The following is a 21461-nucleotide window of genomic DNA, read 5'->3' as shown; positions in this document are numbered from 1 at the left end:
GCAAGAGGATTTTTTTTTCCACCGGAGCCAGAACTCATTATCAGCTCCTTATTCTGACGGCTTCACTTTTCAGCACTTGCCAATCACAGGCCATCCCATGATTCTATTAATCATGTCTTTTTATGGGTCATTCCTGCCAGCTCTTTATGACTAAGGCTGTATGCAGAGCAGTACCTAAGTAGCTCTCGCAGTATGTTTCACACGTTTCAGCAGATCTGCACTCGGTGGCCGACAACGCTGCGTTTCAGACGAGAACCATGAAGTCCCGTGTGAAATCCACAGAGGGCAAAAATACTGGGAGGCATCAGAAGTTTCTTTGAAAGGGAGAAATTGATTGCAATTAGCAGGGAGATTTTTTTTTTCAAGTGTTTTTCTGCCCCCTCTAGTGATGCTAATAACTTAATGATCCCTAAAAATGCATGCAATTTGCTTCAATTGGATTTAACCTTATTGTGTACGTATGTGCTAGAGATTTCCAATCACTGATTGAGCAACAGACATTGTTTAGTAAATAATGGCATCAACTGGCAGGAAATACCCCACCCATTCTTTAATGACTGAATATTATGTCATAAAACGAAGATATAAATTACAGATGGACTCTTATGGCCTCTTTAAACTTCCACCAAACTTGTTGCTGCTTGTTTCCCAGGTTACGTTCAGGATGTCTTAATATTTAGACTGACTTTTGCTTATCTGTCTCACTCCAGCATCCTAGGAATCAACTGGACATGCTTTACATTCAATGCCAGTGTTCGGTACCAAACCAGGAGGTCATGGCCTTAATGTAATGAGATTTTGTGTTAACATTTTGCCTTTTTTTAAATCCTAACCACAATCTTTTCCTGACCTTACTCAACCCCAGGTGAAATTCTTGGACGCTGTAGAAATTGAAAATGTAAAAATTGTTGGCATTCAATAATCCACTCATTGCCAGTATTGTCTGATGATTAAATGTGCCTTTGAATAAATGAGAGACAACATAAACCTCATTGAGGCCTGGCACAGCAACAATGTCTCCTAGAAATTACTTTTTTAAACATGTAAACTGCAACAATGTGTCAATGTGTTTTGTCGGAAACTTAACCATGACCGAATTTAGTTTTCTACCAACGTTATGTTTTTAATTCTTAAAGTACTGACGAATCACAAGTATATTAAACTTATCAGTGAAATGGTCAAATTCTCATTGTCATCATGCAGTGCATTATTCACTTGCAGTGTTGTTACACTTTGTGGGGTATGTTAAAGGACAAGTGTGTAGAATTTTGTGATATCTAGTGTTGAAAGTGCACGCTGCAGCTGAACACCCCTCACCTCACCCTCCCCCTGCAAAAGTGAAAAGGAACCTGTGGTAGCCTTCAGTTGTCTCAAAAGGTGATTAGTTTGTTCAGTCTGGACTAATGTAAAAAAAACATGGCGGCCTCTGTAGAGAGGGTCCCCTCGATGTAAATATAAAGTATATAAATATAAAGGGCCTTTTCTATGGTGAAGAAAACTACAATTCATACAATTTAGATGAAATGAACTAGTGAAAACTTCATGAGGATTATTCTACATTAAATACCTGCCAATAGTTCCCTTTCACCTAAATCTTACACACTGGACCTTTAAAGCAGTCACTGCACTTACTTAAGATTAGGTAAAGATTGTTTCTTAGCTGGTTTCAGTGTATGTAGTACTTTATATTTTTCTATCTACTTCATATAATGTAGTGCTTCATATTACACTAGATTAAATAAAAACAATGTTGCCTCTGAATGTGAAAAATAACTGGGAAAACATTTTTCTCTCTTAATCGGCATTGTGTAATAGACAGTTGGCGCTCATGTAAAGGGTTAATGATCTATCATATGACTAAAAATCAAACACATTTCTTCATCTTCGGGATAATCCCCAGAACCTCTGAACCAAACCTCAGGGTCACAGCATCATCATGAGGCCAACAATCCAGCTTCATGCAACCAATTACCCCACAAACAGTGACTATATAGTCTGTATGTTGGTAAATAGAAGGTGGTCTAACGCAGCAGGGGGGGCAATGGCCAGTGAGACCCCCGCTAAGTTATTGGGGACAGAAGGAACTGGGGGTGTAGTAATGATCACTAAATGTGTGCAGTGTTTAGTTGCAGCAGGAGATTGGTAAGGAGCTACATGACCTTTGCTATATTGACCTATTGGCTGACTCCTGGCGGGGCGCTGCAACAACACAAGAAACATGTCTTAGGAAGGAAAGAGGATATAAGCCAAGAAAAAGTTTGTACATGTATCCAGGAATAAACAGATATACTTATTCACTTATAACAACATCTTTGTATGCATACACTTGATGCCTTTATTGTGTGTGTGGAAGTGCAAAACCACATAGTGTGAATGTGGTTTTTGGGTGGGGTGGCGTGGCGGTGGAGCTGGGGTGGAGCTGGGGTGGGGGGGGGGGGGTTGTGACAGACAGAGGTCTCACCTCACACTTCACGTCCCAAATAAATTAAAGGAATTTTTCCCAGATTCTGCCTCTCCCACTGCAGCCTGCAGCAGAATGAGCACTTGTGAGGATAATTAAAATTGATGATATAGAATGACAGAGACATGATTTCTGCCTGCAGCAAGAGGTCTCCGAAGACAGTCTAACCAAACTGTCATGCCACCGCTATTCTGTTTTACATGACTGTTTCACCTTACTAAATTGATCGCAAGTAAATACTCTCTATTGAATTAAAGTGTGATGTATCAGTCTGGGGACTTGGGGTTACCTTCTTTTGATGGAGGCTGTCCTTTATCATGGTTAGGTTCATGTGAGCGATTTCTGTGGCACCATTGTGGATTTTGGCCTCTAGTTTTAACAGTTCACGAGTCTAGATGAGTTGATTCAGTAGATGAGGATATTGCTTTATTTTAACCAAATTCAGCATGTATACACAGAATATAAACTTTAAATAATAAACATTTTAAACAGATTATAATGTATGTTGACAGCAGAAAGATGATTTTTAGGATTTGTTTATTAATCTGTTTATCTGTAATCATGACTGTACCTGGGCTCCATATACAGTTATACATATCTTATAAACTATGTTTCATATGGACATAAAATCTGAAAAATGTATATATATTTTTAAAAAAGGGTTTTCACATAAGCAAGTGATGTTTCCTACCTCTCACCACATGTATTTTAACATTCAATGTTCATGTGTTTTGTATTTATGTTGTGTGAAATGAACAAGAACAAAAAATACACGTTTTTATTTAATTTAATAGTAAACCTTTAATATAACATTTGATTTGTTTATTGATTAGGTATTTAATAGGTTTGGTTTTCTGTGACAGCTGAGCAAAGTCCCCACACTGATGAAGGCAAAAACATGTTGTAGATTAAAGTAAATTAGTTCAGGTCATATTTTTTATTTTATTACATTCGGTAAAACTAGTTTTTCGAAGATTTTTTATACAGCATTAACAATCATTCATTAACTGATTCTACACCAGTTAAAATATTGTTCCTTCACAGAGAAAGGGAAAAAAAAAAGGGTTTTATTTCCGCTTACAAATACATGATAATGTGTTGCAGATAATTCATACACTTAATATACTGCAAAGTATGAGTTATGTTAGAAATTATTTCAATTTATTTGAAATAATTTTCCATTACATCTATGTTCTATTTTGAATACATTTTTTAAAAATTATTTTGTGTCATATGTATACATAAGATACAAAGACATTCTCGGAGTACGTGTTGCTCCACTTGTTCCACTTGTGCACAGGTGAGAGGATAATGTCAAACTAATTATCTAAGTGCGGAGAAGAGGAGAGTGCTCAGCCTTTGATTATTCATGCGTTTTTTTAAAAATAAATCTTCATAATATCCAAAAGTGTTAGTTTCTGAGTAAATGATGAATTTTCCGTTTTAGAATCATGGTTAATTATTGCGCTAAACACACAATGAGGGGCAAGTGAGATAGACTCCCCCCAGTAAATTGATCTGCATCTGAGTCTGCTGAACTATCTCAACATGTATTGTTGTGGCTCGACATATTAGGTTCATTTGATTATTTCACAGCACATGTCATTTTTAGTCCTGAGTGGGAACAGCTTGCTCCTGTCTCTGGTTTGTTTGAAGGAGGTGAACAGCTGTCAATGAGAAGTGCACGGGGACATAGGGCTAGACAAGGGGCAGGGTGGGGGGATGGTGAGCCGCTAAACCCCCACCAGGGTCCTCCTAAAGATAAATATTGATTGCGGACAGTTTTAATTACTTCTTTAAATTGAGCAATTTTGGTTTTCCCAGTTGGCTCCCGGTGAAAAATCCATGTAGGATTCCACACTGAGGGAGAGGGAGAGTGTTGAGCATGGCGTACCATAAATCACTGCAGATACATAATTCATTGGAAGCATGTGAAAAGGACAAGACAAGATGCTTTGGATCATTGAAAACAGCATTTCCAGAGGTCTCTCCACGTAGTGTGATCTCCCCCCTTGTTTGTATTAGAATTTGTTACCTTGTTCAACTTGTGCTCTCATCTGAATGATCCTGAATGATAGATGTGCATCCTTTAAGTTGTGTCTCTATGCATTTTTATCAGATTTGATCAATATAGAAAGATACTTGAATAGAACAATTGTCAATATCTTCATTTAACACAGAAAATGATCAAAACATAATAAAGAATTGCAGCATACAGATTTCAATCATGATAGTGTCTCTCCAGGGACGTTACTATTCGTAAATATAGTGAAGTTACTAAAACTTTACTATATTCTTGACATGCTTTTTGTCCACTCGTGTTCAGAAGGGCAAGGTCAGTGCTAATCTCTCCTCATGTGAGGGATACTCTTGATCTTTACACATCGTTTAACGTGTCATTTCTATTTCAGCTTAAGAAACATTCTCTCTGGCACTTTGTCAGCGTCTCGATACAGGAAAGCGATCACGTTCTTGACATGTAAGCAGCATTATTGTCCTGCTATTCAAATAGATGGCTGCTAATAGGTTCAGTGTCAAGTCTTTCGGTTAAGATATGTATCATATGATGAGACGGTCACTCTGAACTGCTGGTGCAATCATGATTGGAATTTATCTTATCATATTAGGATTATCAAACCTTCACCTTGGACATATGCAATGCCTCATTTTTCCTTTTTACCCTTTAGTCCAGGTCAAGGGGATAATTTGATTTGACTTTTTTGGATGTATTGTCCTGCTCAGTGACACTTCAGCAGCTAAAGGATCGTGGCGAGATGCCAGGCAGATTCTTCATCAGTCGATGACAAGAGTCTGCAGACATGCTAGCAGCTCTGTGAGGCTGTAGCTTTGAACTAAACATGAATTAAGGCGTGCTAATTACTAAAATAATAACATGCTGAGGTTTAGAAAATGCAGTGAACATCTTTGTGCTGCACCTTGGCATGCTAACGCTTGCTTATTAGCATTAGACACAATGAACTACTGAGGCCACTGTAAAGAATACCCTTATTTTTACAGGTCTCTGACAAATTATAAATTAAACCTAATGATAATATGTGATGGAGATCGGGGGTTACAGGAATTATAACTATTAATTCTAAGAAGATGAATGTTTGTACCAAATATCAAAACAATCTTTAGCAAAATTTGGTCATTTCACAACAAAAAAATAACATAACAGCAATAATAATAACTATAATTTGGATTTATCCCCCAGGGATCATGAATCTCTACACTGAATTTCATGTCAATCTAACTGTTGATATATCTCACAAAAAACTATAAATGTCGACCTCATGGTGATGCTAGAGAAAAAGTCAGGAAATCACTGAAGTCATCGGGATTTATCCTCAGGGGATCATGAATGCCTGAACAAAATGTCATGTCAATATATCTAGTAGTTGTTGAGGTATTTCAGTCTGAACCATAGACTGTTTATAAAGATGGACGATGCGTTTCCACTCCCTCCCACTTTCCAGAAATGAAGTCGATCTCGACAGTTCACCTAGTTTTTATAGAAATAACTAATTAATGCTGGACATACTGTACATCAGTGTGATTAGAATGACCTAAAATCACAGAAAGCATTACTGAGAAAAATTAGGTCGGTGTGTATCATTTGACTTTTTTGTTTCGTCCTATCATATCTGCTAACTTGAAAGAGGGAGGATTTATGATCTATTCCACAGCCAGCCACCAGGGGGCAATCAAGATGCTTTGGCTTCATTTTTTGGGAGAGGTTATGTCGTCCATCTTTATACCCTATGTGACTGACCAACTGACCAACATTGCCATCCTTAAAGTCTAGGATGGCTAAAAGCAATCTGGCTGTTCTGGAGTTTTCTATCATATCACATGATCTTCCTCAGTGCGGTTAAGTTTTTCCATTTGTATTGTTCTGATCACATTATCGACTTTCTGCACGTGAGCCTAAATCTTGAAACTGACCAGTATCCCGAGTGTTGTGGCAGGTCTGTGTCTGCAGCTTGTAAATGGCAACTCCCCCTCTTCCACTCTCCATTCAGACATGCAGTGTCTCTGTGCCTCACCTGTGGGAGAGGAAACACAGCTTCCCTCCGCTCATCTGTCCCAAATTCTCATAGCCCCTCTCCTGGGACCAGGCTCTCCATACCGCCAAATAGATTGGTCGCTGGAATTACACGATTGAGGTTTTCCGAGCAAAGTATTACTCTGTTGTATTGTAGAGACCCCGCACTGACCTGTGCATGGAGGCATACAAGGAGAAATTTTTACACTGAGTTCATAAGAGGCGCCTCCTTAACGATTGGCTTGGAGTTTTTTCCCATGTCCCTTTTGCCGGTATTAAAGAGAGGTAGCTGGGTGGTGCGCTGACCTTAATCTGAAGGGTTGTGCTGTCATAAGCAGAGGTGAGTGTGGTCAGCCGTGCTATACCAGGCCATTGTCAATCTATAACATGATGGCTGGAGAGTGGACACAGACTGTGTGAGGTGTACACGCCCAACTGTAGTGTCTCACTTACTCAGGAGTCCGATGTGGTTTGTCTCTTTCACAGAGAAAACAGTGGTCCTATTTGTTTTTAATGGAGATGCGTGAAAATGGTCTAGAATAATACACAGAGCAGATATTACACAGGCAGCAGCATTACAGCCTGAGCGCATTTCTCATGCATTATCCCACATTATTAAAATAATGCAAACAAAAAAGAGAGGAGTGCTGCATGGTGTGTGTTGTTTGATGTGTCTGATGTGATGTTTTGCGCAATCCGGCCTGTTTCACATTCTTATTCATGTGAGTGGATCAGCATATATACCATACATCAATAGAGTAAACACCGGCCAACACTTCCTGCCTCACCCTGCAGACGACGAGGAATGTTCTAAAACAAACTCAAATGAATAAATAATATGTCAAGGAAGTGCTCATTCTCAGATCCATAAATTACCTCCGCAGGCCCCACGCTGTCCTCCATGACACCGTGTGAGTGAGAGTCCTGCCTGTGATTGCGTCCCCTCTCCTCCTTATGCACCAGACTGACAAGCCCGTGTCGCAGAGACAAGCCCCTCGCCTCTAAGCGCTAATAGATGATTGGTGGCAGGATAGGAGGCTTCAGTTCTCCCTTTCATCCTTGCCTGCTTTTGACCCGAAGAGCCGGCAGTAATCGGCCCGGCAGAGGGGTAATCATTCCCTGTGTGCCGACTCTGATAAGTAGGAACACCTTCCCTGGGCAGCGGAGGGAGCTCCTGCGGCCTCCCCGGTTATCGCGCTCCCCGGCGCCCCTTCAAGAGGCTGCATTGCCTCCTCTCCCAGGCTCAAAGGATCCATCAACAGCGGCTCTCTGCTCGGCTTTCATCTGACAGAGCACATAAGCCGCTGAAAGGGAGGAAAAAAATAAACTGGGTTCTATCTCTCAAACTGTGATCTTATGAATTCGATTTGGCCACTTTTAAAATGTAACTGCACAATTTGTTATTTTCTCCTGTTTCCCTTTCTCCGTTAATATCTATGGCGATAAATTGCTTCGATTGACAGGCTCATTTTTTTTTTGTTGTTGTGTACTTGTGTATAAGCGATAAGGCTGCAAACCCGTGGTCACCTGAAAGGGGGGCCGAGAAGTTCTCTGAGGCTCGAGTGCTGCTGCTCAACACCTTTCATGTAAACCGCTGTGAAAATTGTTTGGCTTATTATGTTGAGGAAAATCCCCGTGTTTTGCTTGATTACATTTTGTTATGGTTTTCCTCCCATTTTTCAGAGAACTTTTTAAGCCTGCCGAGATTACTGTTTAATAGGGATGATATTGTGCTGGCTTTATTGGCTATTTGCAGCTGCACCGCCGGCTCATTTAATAGCCCCGTCGGTTGTTAAAGGGATTACACAGCTGCCACACTCTGCTGTGTACAGTGGGCCTCTGGTGGGGAGAAAATACTACAGCCTGATGGAAAGACAGGAGTGGGAAATTATTTTCTGTAGTTTTTTCAGCTATGTGTGATCATACATGCAAAGTTTGCTTGCCGCATTCAAATTACCTGCTCGGCCCTTTGTGATCTGACTCTGATGATATCCCATTCCATATCTAAGTGACCTTTAGAAGGCCAGAGGCACTACCCAACATTGATTAAATAAATTGATCCCCATGCATTCAAAGGATATTAATTAGACATGGAAAACAAGTGAATGAACACAAATAGCTCTTAGTTTAAATGCAATAGCAAATGAAACATTGAGGGTGGGTGGGAAAAACCAGTGACATGTAAAGTCCTGAAGTCTCTTAATGTGTTTTTAAAATGATGAGAAACTTTGTGGTTTGGGAAACTAGTTGGACTGATTCTAAAATCATTTTTATCATGACATTGTTTTACTGGCGTCACGATAAATATGTTGTCGTCAAATCTTTATTTTTTTCAAGGGAAAACAGATCAGCATTAATACTGATACATTATCTTCTTAAGATCAATATGCAGCCGGACTGAATGTGTCATCTTTGAACTAGCCTGCATGCTGAGACGTCGTACTTCTGTGGCCTGTGACTTGTCCGTGTCAGCAGCAGCTGCCAAATAGGTTTCAGTCGAGAGGGCAGAGTCATACAATATGTGCCAAAGCTAACAGCTGTTAACCACACAACCTGCAGGCTATGAACTGCAGCTCTGTCCATTGTCAGTCTCTGCACAGTTAAATATTCCAGGAGGAATTTGTTACTACAAGGCCATACATAACGGGTGAAAACCCCTTACACCAATATTGCTCTCAAAATTGGCAGCATGAGAAGGAGGGACATGAGGGATGCTTGAGAGTGGTAACCTATCCCTCTCAGCCCCCTGGGAGCCACTTGGCCAGCTTTCATCCACATAATTATAATAAATTTGACATTTCATAGATAATATTGATTTCTTTATTTTAGCATTTCACCATAGGTGACAGTCTAGTGTCAAGAATGAAATTTCTATTGATCTTCTGCGCATTAATCCCTCATGTGTATGTGATCATTTTTATAAGACCTTTTACTGCACATAAATCAATATTTCATATTTCCAGCCATGCCAGAGGAGATGTCATATTTGTAAACTGTGTCTTGACACTAGCAATTCCTTTCTTGTTCAGCTGCAACTGTGCAAGACCAGTCAATTTGGGGTGGTGGGAGCAGAGGCGCGAGGGAGGAGGGGTGGAGAATTTGCAGTCTGCGGCTCGGGTCTGGCTGGGGAGGAGCTGAGCCCTTCCTCAGACACACACTGCAGCACTGATGATGAAATATCATTTTTAGAATTAATTAGCTTCCAAAGTGATGGGGGCTGTTAATAATGAATATAAACTGGCAAATCATTTCAAATTGATTGGCTCAGTGCTGAGAACAGGATATTGAACACTTCTTTAAATTGCCTGTTAATTTCTCTAATTTCTGGCCATATTTTTTAAAGAGTATGATTAAATCCCAACAGAGTGCTAATGGAAACTCACTGTAGATCAGATCGTACTTAACTTTTGAGCGATGAGGGAGAATTAATGTGTTTTTAGTGCCATACCTACATAGGTGTGTAAATTTTAGAACTAATCTTAAAAAATATAAGCATATGGAATATTTTATACACACAATATCAATTTGCATGTGCTGCCTGTCCAGCGTCTTGGAAGTGTCAGAATGAGTAACATGCTTTCTGCGGTAATTTAAAATAAATTCCTCATATACAGGAATTTTGCTCTGAGCTGCAGTATAACATGACAATAGCCATGGAGAATGCACAACTGTTTGGTGAAAAATATGATCACCTGAATGGTGCAGACACCTGACCTTTTCCCAGTCTCCCTTAACATGTCCCTTCCATACAATCAGTGTGAGAGCGCTGCACAAGAAAGGCCAGTCCATTAAGAGAATATGCTAATTTTGCCATCCGCTCCTAATTGATGCCATTTTACCAAGTAAACAAGACTTCTGTCTACAATGGATGTGTTTCTGCCAGTTAAAAGGAAATTTCAGATCGGCTTTTTCCTGTAATTTTCTCTCAGAGAGCTATTGGTGTGCCATTATTGCAAATTATAAGTCTCTCCTCTTGAAGAGAGGTGCTATTCTTGTCGTGTTTTTTTCTCCCCCTCTTTAAAGGCCATCCACTATTTTTTGTCAGTCACTGGAGAATCTTCATTCACGTGAAAAGGTGTCAGTGCCTGACTGTTTGAGCACAATGACAGACACCCAGCAGAAGTGTGAGTGACTGCCTGACACCATAGAGGTTTGTCAATGATGTCAACGGCACTCTGGCAGCTAACGCCGTATTGTCCCGGACACTCTACAGGACAGCAACATAATATGGGACGCGGACAGGGGCGTGATGTGTTATCTCCACAACCTCTTTCGCATCGTTCAGGCCGTGACTGAAGGTCTGCGAGGATCCTCGATGCGGCGGGTTGCCTAGATTCATCTTCCCTGTCAGCCATGTAATGCTGTATGAGCTTGTTCCTCCATTCAAGTAATGCTGATGAATCTGCTGTCCGGGCGGCTGGCGCTCCACTTTGTTGAAACGGGGGGATAGACCCATCACAATGTACCTTTGGGTTTGACCATACGCGATCATTTCTCCCCATCTGCTGCCAAAGAGGCTCAAAGCGTGTGTGTGAGAGTGGGGATGTGTGTGTGTGTGTGGGGGGAGGGCTACATGGCCGGGCAGGCGAGGTTGACTGGCACTCAGTGCTAAGCTGTCTCTCTGAGGAAAGGCCTGTTTAAAAGGCAGGAGCTGGCAGCGGAGCAGACCTCTCAGCTCCCTGTCTAAATACTGCCTCTGTGTGAGTGACAGCAAAGCAACAGCACACTGGCATTCTCCTTTCAGCCACTCAGCAACCCTTTAACAAAAACCACAGGATTTAACATAAAACTCCGAGCAGAGTGTCACCTAATGCAGCATTGCAGCCCTCACAGCTCTTTAAATTATTTAACATGACAAGCTGTCCTCTTGTTGCTGTTGGTGTGCAAGTGATATGACGCTGTCAGTACCATGACTTAATTGAGACAATTTGAATAATATTCTACTTTGTGTAATTACAAAGTCATCCTCCACATGATATTTTTTATGTTCCTAATAATATGAGCTTATGAAGACTCTTCCATTGTACTTTGAACCCTCTCCCCTAGATCCCTATTTGATTTATTGTTATTTGTTTAGAGTCTGACCTTTCTAAATTCAATTTTTAGATATATAAAATGTTATTTTCCCATACAAGCTTGACAAACAAGAGTCATCAACAGGCAAAAAAAAGACATTTCAAATGTTGCAAACGCTTAATAGCACAAAATTAACAATCTATGTGGTTTTGCTGGATTCAATTAGAGGGATATGATGCTATTTCATGATGCACTTAGAAATGACAAAGCACAGATATAAGTATTGATTTTTTGTGTGTCCATAACCAGATAAACAATATGTATATGTAGGTATTTGCAGGACAAATTGAATCAAAATGCACATATTACATCGAGGACCCTGGTGGACTGACAGCAATTGAATTTGTCAGTCAAGAATTTGGTTAAAGAGTTAAAGACCTTTGAACCAGTAAGAGATATTTATGGCTTTGTTACTGTTCTCCTCCTTTTTTTATGTGGATCTTTTTCTCCATGCTCATTTTCACCCAGTTCTGCAGCATGCATGTCTGCTCCTCTTCTCTATTTATACATGTGTGCATGTGTTTTTTGCATCTGTGCATTTGTAGATGCTGGTATGTGTGTGTATGTTTGTGTATATGTGTGACCATGTGCATGTGTGCTGGGGCAAGTGTGAAGAAGAGTGTCTCCAAAGTGGCAGCAGAGGGAACGGTAGCTATGTTTGTGGATTAATAACTATTAATTCTCCTTTTGACTGTAATTGATGCTTAAATCTGCGCTCCCCCTCCCCCTCTCGGCAGACCTCTTGTCCCCCCGTCAATTCTGTCCTTCTAATAAGGGCATTATTCCAAGGGATTTCATGCATTCTGGTAAATCAAATTAGAAGGCCGGTGACTTAGATAGATTGCAGCGAGTAATTAGAGAATCCTCAATGCCTTCCTCGCTGCCACTCATTTACAAGAGTCTGTTATCTACCTATCTGTGCCCAGCATGAGGCGGTGTGGGTTTGCATCACTTTTCCCCTCTTAAAATTCCTTCCTTATGTCACTGGAGAGACAGATCCCAGACCATATCTTGTCACCGGCGCTCGCGCACTGCACAACGGACAGCGCAGTGGGACAGCCATTAATTGGAGCAACTTGGGTTGGTAAGTACCCACGTGTGTGTCAGTGACATGCAGGAACAAGGAGATGGGCTGACACATGGAGACAGGGGACACCCTGGGCTGGGCTGCCACCACCCCCCCTCCTCGCCCCTACCTACACACACATATACAGACGCACCTTCACATGCCCCCTCCTCTGCCCCCTGCGCTCTCTCCTCGCCCTCTGGAAACAACACCATGTTCTTGATACGGAGTCAGTGGTCACTATCCATGTCAGAGGAGCAGCCCAGTTCACACACCGCAAATGTTGTGTGTGCTACCGTGACTGTGTGTGTGTGTGTGTGTGTTTTGAGAATTAATACAGTAATTGTTTTGGTTTTGAGGATTTGTAGATTGCTACTGTTTTACAAATTACAATGATAGACTTTTTTGAAAAAGAAAAAAATACTGAAGTGCACATTTTAGTTACCTGAACTTTTTGAGTGTTTCCATTTCATTCTATTTATACTTCCTCTTTTTACTCCAATACATTTATTTCAATACTATACTCACAAGATTTGTAGCTAATTAAGATTTTACTTGCAAAACACACAATGACATCATAAGATGCGACACACAGTTTTAGGTTAAACTATGTAACAGAATTGATGTAATTGTTAACATTAGCTGTAGACTGATAAAGAACATTGTTGGACCAACTTAAAAAGAATTTTAATTGGTAACTGACATGAATTAAGTTTGTTAGACATGAATTTAACAGGTTAAACTGACACAATTGCCAACTTTAATTTGAAAGAACTTAATTCATTTTGCATTGAATTGAAGTTGTAGTTTTCTCTACAAAAAAATGATGCTACTGATACATCCAGTCTCCATTATGAAATGCTCACATGGACATTTTCTGCTTTTTCAAAAAGTCTATCTTTAATACCTTAAAAATTGTTTCGCTAATTAGAATGGCACTCAGTAGAATGCGTACCTCTGCACCAAATTGCACACACTCAAGATCCATACATTTTTCTCTGGGAAACCAGTAGAAATGTCAAAAGAAAATGCATCTTGTAATGTTAAAGAAAGGGATAACAATTTCCTGAATCCGCCCCCTGATCTGAATCTGTACCAAATTTAAATGGTTTCATCCCTGACCTATACCACATCTTCCCACTAAATGTCATGGTAATCTGTTCAGTAGTTCTTGTTTAATCCGGTTTACAAACCAACCAACAAATAAATGGACAGAGGTGAAAACATAACCTTCGTGGTGGAGGTAATAGTAAATTGACTTGATAATTTCAGGGCAGGAGTTTTCATTACATTTTATAATGTCATTTTAAATACTATTTGGAGGCCTTTTTTTAAGTGGCTGAATGTTTTTTCCTCAACAGTTTAGCATTGAAAATAAAATATTTGTCAAAGCTGAAGAAAGAGGCATCACTCAGCAGACAGGAGCGACTGTGTACCTCACAATCATCCAACAGTCCAAAGTCCTGACAGCTGCACTCCTTCCTGATCTACCGTACCCCTCCGTGGCATTTTTCTTCCTTTCTTTTCCACTTCCCCTGCACCCCTATCACAAAGCAGCCTGACAGAGTTCACTTTTCTCCTTTAAGAGGATGAATGAAGATAAAAAGCAAAGCAAAATGGAGCAGGAGAGGCATCACTTGCTTTGATTCATGATGGCTGGGAGTTTGGCGCTCCTTTCTGCAGCTGGCTGGCTGCTCGCCTCCCTGTCTGCTCCTTCTCACTGAGAGCCGCAGTCTGCTCGCAGTGACACCGTCAAGCCATCAGGAATGGCTGATTATGGTGCTAAATATTGATCTCTGCCTCACATGTGTCAAAATTCCCCCCACCCTTTAATTAGAATTTCCCCTCTGCGCCATACAGGAACTAACTGAATATATTAGAGGACTTCATGAGGAGGAGGGGAGTGCAGCTAGTGGGGCATAATTGTGACCTCTTGTCTTGCCTCTTCCCTCCTGAGTTTTGAGATGACTCCCAGCCTGTCTAATGCTCCCGGCCTCTGTGATAATCAGACTTATTTTCCCCATCTTATCACAGGATGATTGGCCTGGCTCTCCTCTTCTCTGTTCCCCTCTTCCCTCTGTCTTGTCCCTTCTCCCACGTCTCCTTCCCCCTGCACCTCGTCCTGTCCAGCTTTTTCTTTCTCATTTTTGCATGGGCTGTTTGATAAAAGGCAATTGTGTTTAGATTATGCTTGGCTTTGGTAAAAAAAAACATGAATGTTCCTATATCCATGCACAGCTTTACAATATAATATGATATCTCTCAAGGGGGAAACTGAATAATGTGTTAATGAATTAATGTATTAAATAGAAAAGGTTTCCACTGATATCTTAACTCTATAACCATTCGGTTTAAAAAAAAAATTAAAAATTCTAATAATTGATGCAGTTGAGTCAGAGATATTGCAACTTTTTTTATTCCATGCATTCTACTTCCTTGTACACGGTGCCTACCCACAATACAACTCTGCTACATCAGTTCTGTTTGAGATACGGTTCAGTTTTGGTAGTAGCAGCTAATGTAGCCTTTAGCAGCTGTAGCTCAGGCAGAGATGAGGAGCGGGATTGGAATTATCAGACCCAGTCAACTTTGACTCAAGTGACATCACTCAAGGCAGGTTAGCCCTTTTTGTGCGGCGCCCTCTCGGGACACTGATGAATTTTTCCATTTTTTTCACATGTGCAGTTGTCCTCATCAAGACGTGTAAACGAGACAGACGAGCACATACAGTAGGCTGTCAAGCAGCTTATTATGACCATTAGTTACGTTTTATTGCTCAGGCGCCCTTTAGTGGCCACAGGTGACATTGTATAAAGTGAAACAAAGTCAGTGTCAGGAGAAGGGCTGGAACATTTTTTATCCATTCATTATTGTTGCCATGATGACTATAATGTAAAGTACAGCTGGTTTCAAACGGGTTGTTTTGTTAAAGTGGAAACAGTAGATGTGTAAAAGGAATTCCCCTCTGCAACCAACCCCACAATACAGGATCTTTGTGTTTCCCAGCATAAGAGAAATCACCCAGAGATCAGATCACAGTGTTAAAATCCCAAACCCATCTGTCACTGTTTACATTAGATCTTTTTAAATATACTTTCTGCAGGTATGATCATTCATATTTCTTATCTCACTGCACTGCCACATGTTTTTACTGTTCAATAATACATTTATCTTTCACTGCGGGTGGCTCCGCTCAGTTTTCACCCCTTCCCAGATTTCAGAGACCTCACACGTCACCTTCTTCCCCAACCCTCTCCAGCTCCTAATTCCACCCTTTCCCCGACTCTCTTTTCTCTCCACCCTCCACCCCTCCTCGCGCACCTCTCTCTCTCTCTCTCCCATAGTTTTGGTATAGGAGGTGCTGGTCGTTATTATAGAACGACGGCAGGCTCGCCTCCAGTTGCATTCTGGCGAGAGTCAAGTGCCACAAGGTGCCTTTTTCTATTTGTTTGTTTCATGCTACACTGCATCAGCCACTGACCTGTGCTAGCCATGTCGAGCAAAGAGGGAGGCAGGTTCATCCAATCAAAGAGCGGCTGAAAATTAACACTGATCTTTCCATTGCTGAAGAGGGACTGTGGCAAAAGGCAATTTCATGACCATGGGGTGGACTCAGGTTGTTTTTTTTTTATTGATCTTTTATTTTTATTATTTCATCTGTTTACACACTAGATTCATTAAATGTTTACACCAAAGACACCAGGCGTGTGTTACAAATGACTAAACATATTTCAAATCCTTGCCCAACTGAAAATATTTAATCTCAAAAGCAGATTTTTGAATCTCACTCTTGAAATATGATTTTTTTAATATCAGATTTTTCACAGTGAATTCAATCGGACCCCCTGCAATTCACTACATGCAATATTCATAGTTGATCCATTGACTGCTATTCAAGCGGGAACTATTTGAAGAGGGAAAGTTCATGTGCATTTTTGATGGATTGTGCATGTCTTCCCCTACTCTATATGGATAGAGAGCTTGTTTGAAGGTCAGTGATTCTCTTCTGTCAGAGTCTTTTCTCCACACTCTTTTTTGGTCGGGAAGAATATCTCTGGTCTTCACTCCATATTTCTCGAGTGCTTCTAGGATGAGTAGGTTGGATGACCTTGAATCCTGGTGGAGATGAATCTCTCTGAGTCTCCACTCTGTCCTTTTCTCTGGGAACTCTGTCATGAAGAAAGACAATGACCTTCTCCCGTCGAGCTTCTCATGTAAAATATCTACTTTTCCCGACTCGCAACCTTTTCATGTCTTTGATATTTTATGTTTTTCAACTGTATGTGTTGAAGCACATTTTCCTTCAACGCAACCTCAATTGTCAAGTTGCCTTTGATATATTCCTCTTTTTTTTCTGACAAGTTGTAATGTAATGTTTAATGCTGTTTTTCAATCGTCTATGTTTGCATACAGAAATAGGGTTTAATATTTAGAGATGTGGTCATTTCGCCGTGTGCATACCTTTGAGTTAACATGTCGGAACAAGGGCTTGAACAAGGGTTGAGTGGATCTTGAGAGTTGGCAGGTGCATTATTGCAGCAGGCTCTGCTTATAGCTTGACATGTGTGTGTTGCTAATCTCCCAGTGATATGACAAAGCTATGTGGGAGTCTGGGCTGGATGGCTTCTGTCTGTTGTGACACACACACACACACACACACACACACACACACACACACACACACACACACACACACACACACACACACAGCATGACCCCTCCCCCCTTCCCTTTTGTCCAACACACAGACACACACACACACACACACACATATTCCCCTCTTGACCTTTCAAGTATTCCACCACTTTACCTGAACCCTCTCCCTGTAAATGTGTACTTACATGTGCTGTGGTAGATTTGTAAAACCATCACTGCATGCATCTCTTTGTGTTGTAAGTACATGTATGTATCCATGCACTCACAGAAATTAATTCAAACGAGAGGAGAGGCCTCAGAAGCCCTGTACATGTTTAGGGGGGTGTCTTCAAGACGACATGGGGGATGCTGGCATAAAAGGAGTGATTCTTTTTTTTATACGTACTTGTTAAATTAAACAAATCTTTTTTGCCTTTTTGCAAAAAAGATCTTTCAATTTGGAGAAGCTACAGCAACATTTCTCTGAGTCTACTTTTGTAATTCAGCTGCAGCTTGGTGCACATAAGAAATGGTTTTGATGTGGATAATTTAGCTGTTTAGTTCTTAGCTGTTTAGTTGTTTAGTGATTGTCCTAATGAAGCACACAACTTCTGCCATTTCTCATTTCATAAAAATATGATTGTAATTTCTGTTTAATTTCTTGGAGAATATTATATCTTTTAAATTTGGTGCATATATTTAGAGAGCAGACATGATTTGAGAGGAGAGACAGAGAGAGATGGGTGAATGATATGCAACACTGTTCCCCAGGTGGAATCAACCCAGGGACGTTGCGATCGCATGGAAAAAGCTTTCATCTGCTCGACTACCGGGGAACGCATGTACCTGCTTTTTAATGTGGATTGCAGATGATAGAAGACCACGCACACATACACATGATCTGACTCACAGACATGAACCGATTACATGTGCATGGGTGTGTTATTTTATATGTTTCACTTCACATGGAGGAGCGGCACAAACCATAACACAGGACGAGGGCATATTCATGTGGGAACCGAGCCAGTGCATCTGACCATGTTGACATTTTACACACCGACATCAGACGAGGGGATGGTTTGCATCTCTTGCACTCGGTCACATTGTCACTGTGGAAAGTGTAATTGGAGGGAGGATAAAACAAAAAGTAGGTAATGATCAGCATTTTTAGACTTAAGGGATTTAAAATGTAGTAATTCCACAAAATAATTCAAATCTGGTAATAAATCAATGTAGGTGTAAGGTTGCTGTGATAAAATTATGTAGATGAGATTGTTGTTAGTTGGTGATACCCCACGTGTCATCAAAACCAGATCCTTCTCCCCGTGTGTTTTTACAGTTTGCTCCTCGGTCTCCTCCAGCCTCGCCCCAGAGACCTAATGCATCATTTGAGGCTCATACAATTCATTGCTTCCCAAGCCACTGGCTCCTACCAGCCTGATGGAGGCATTTTGCACCACTCAGAAACACGCACTGTGTGTCTGATCCCTTCCTCCTTAATATGTCCTCTATTACCATCAGGCATTTATGCCTGTTTTTTCTACTTCAGTAACCACTGAGCACCGGCTTCATTAAAACTAATTGAATCGGAAACACGTCTGCCCGAGGAAACATTAACTCTTTCTATAAAGGAAATTTCCGATTTCATTTTGTCAATAAGGTCAAAGGACTGAGCCCATGTGTTCAATACTGATACATGCAATGCCCATAAACTCAAACTGTACGGCTATTTAATTTGGATAGACAGAACATCTATCGAGAGCAAATGTGCTATTTGAACCCTTATGGTTTCTGCTGATTATATGATGAATATATGTTTTTTTTCTTGCAAATATACAGTTTTGAGCTTCTTCTCCGTCATATTGTCCCGTCAGAGTCATTGGATTATTAATTTCTTGTGGTTAGCATAATTGAGTGTTGGTACAATAATGGTTTTCACTGACCACACTTGAAACAATAATTTGATGGCATCTGTCAGAAATCAATGTGTGACAGCAGAGCACACACAGCTGTTTAATACGAAGTAAATATTTATGAGTGATCTGACTGGGAATCAAGTTCAGTCAATCTTCTTTGAGAGGATCTGTGCGAATGATTAACCTCATTTTACTGGTGCTGTCTCCACTGGTAATGGCCATTAGAGCTAAGAAGGAGTGAGGCCTTTGATTTTTGGCTCCTCATCATTCACAGCTTGTCGCATCCCTTCATCCTTCATACATGGCTGCTGAATTGATTGTCTGTTTAGTCCTATGAATGATAAAGCCGCTCTGGGCCACAGGCTGAGCGCAGGACAGACACAGCTCGCTTCCATCTATATGCAAGGTGGATTTCTTCTCCCGCCTCGCCGCTCGGAAATCAGCTTTTTGCATTATTTATTGGATGATCATCACCATTTCAATATGGTAAATCAAATAGTCACAGTAATACAACTATAGACAGTCGTATCCAAAGGGCCATCATTCCGCTCATTACTCATTCATTTTGTTTAGGGCTATGGTCGGCGGGATTCGTAAGTTGTGTAATCAACGTGTTATAGCGCCGGCTCACACAGCAGCAGCCTGCCTGAGCCCAGGGGAAAGGTAACATGAAAGGAAGTGAGTCTAAATGTGGGAATGTGCACGGAATGAATGACAAGCGGTAGAATTATAGAAAGCTGTGGAGACGGGTGGGGTGTATGCTCGGCATACTTAAAACTCAGACGAGATCTTTAAATTGCTTTAATTTTAAAGAAAGACGGGTTATAAGGACGAAGTTTTATGTGTATTTCAGGTCTTGCTGACAAGTTTTCTTATAACATCCTGGTGTCACAGTAACTTCTAATGTACCATATTAGCTTGATTTTATCCAAGTCGGAGAAAACTCCATGCCTTGATTTTTTGTAGAGATCCTCAGCATCACCATGTCAACATGTTTAGACAAAGTATAGCACAGATGTTTGCAGCATTTGTATCCAACATCCATATTCTTCCACTGGCTGCCACCGCACTCTTTGCTGCTGCATTTAGAAAAGACATTTCTCCTCTTTGCAGCTCTGAGGTTCCTTTTCCAGATGTCTACCAGGTTCTAAATAGTGCAAAGGTGAAAGGTCAATTGCTCTTCAGACACAAGAATCGGATGAAGCAATGGCCGAGCTTATCTTCCCAATTCACACAATCAGACCTCCACACTAAACCTAAGTCGCTGCGAACACTGCAAAACAATCACAATGTTGCATATCCCTCAAAATAATGCCCTCATTCAGTTTTGCTGCTGGGGACTGGCTGCTGTCTGTTAATGTTAATGGTCACCTCACACGTCCCCCTGCAGACGGTCACCACACTGAACGCAGCTGTAACACTCCTCTCCTCAAATCCACCACACACACACACGGACCTGTCAGATTGCATCACAGAATTAGACAAAAGTGCAACTATGTGCAGCTGTGCATGCAACATAATCCATGACAGTCACAGTGTGCGGCATGCATCTAATAGCGGCCGCCTACTGTGGACGTGGAGGAGCGTTCTCTCAAGCTTACATGGGCTCAGTCTTATAATTTGATGCCTTTTCTCACTTTGTGCTCAAGCACTTAGCAGCAGACTGGCGAGGGGCCACCTTCACCTGCATGGCTCCGGTTTGTTGCCCTCCATCCACGAGCTGAAGACAGAACAGCTTTAGAAATGATTCCATTCTCGTTCCTTTTCTTCTTCTCCCAGTACTAACGCTAACACCGTCATGTCTAACCTTCTGCGGATGTGGAGTATGGGGAGAAAATGAAGTTGTGGGCTCTTAATGAATTTAGACTCCAAGTCCTCCAGCACATATAATCATGCACAAACACTGACAGAAGTCTCAGCTACACGTGTCATGTTTTATTGTGTGGAGATAGACATGTTTAAAACCCTAACTGTACTTTGAGTCAATAGAGGGAACTTGTGACAGTGTAATGCACCCCTTTCAGCAGATCTGCTAAATGTCAGCAAACTGGTTCTGAATGTAATCCCAATTTGCCTTGGAATTAGCGCTTTACACGTGACGATCTAATTATTTAGACAATTCGCTGCCTGTCGCTAATATCTCGCAAAATAAGCTGTTCCCTTCATCTCGATCATGTGATAAATGTTGGAGGAGAGGAGTCCCAGACATGCCTCGGAGCCTGGCCTCACTTCTCCCCTCTGACAGACGAGAGGAAAGGC

At 41.1% G+C, this 21461-nt stretch overlaps 1 protein-coding gene across 5 annotated transcripts in view; it reads left to right on the top strand.

Moving 5' to 3' along the window:
• The window catches only part of LOC109631046 (uncharacterized), a 135619-nt gene that overhangs the window by 53177 nt on the left and 60981 nt on the right, over window positions 1-21461 (top strand). The gene's annotated exons all lie outside the window — the stretch shown is intronic.

Source organism: Paralichthys olivaceus, chromosome 10, assembly GCF_024713975.1.
Source record: "Paralichthys olivaceus isolate ysfri-2021 chromosome 10, ASM2471397v2, whole genome shotgun sequence".
Classification (NCBI taxonomy): domain Eukaryota; kingdom Metazoa; phylum Chordata; class Actinopteri; order Pleuronectiformes; family Paralichthyidae; genus Paralichthys; species Paralichthys olivaceus.
The sequence above is the reverse complement of the archived record's forward strand: the minus strand, read 5'-3'. Positions and strand labels throughout refer to the sequence as shown.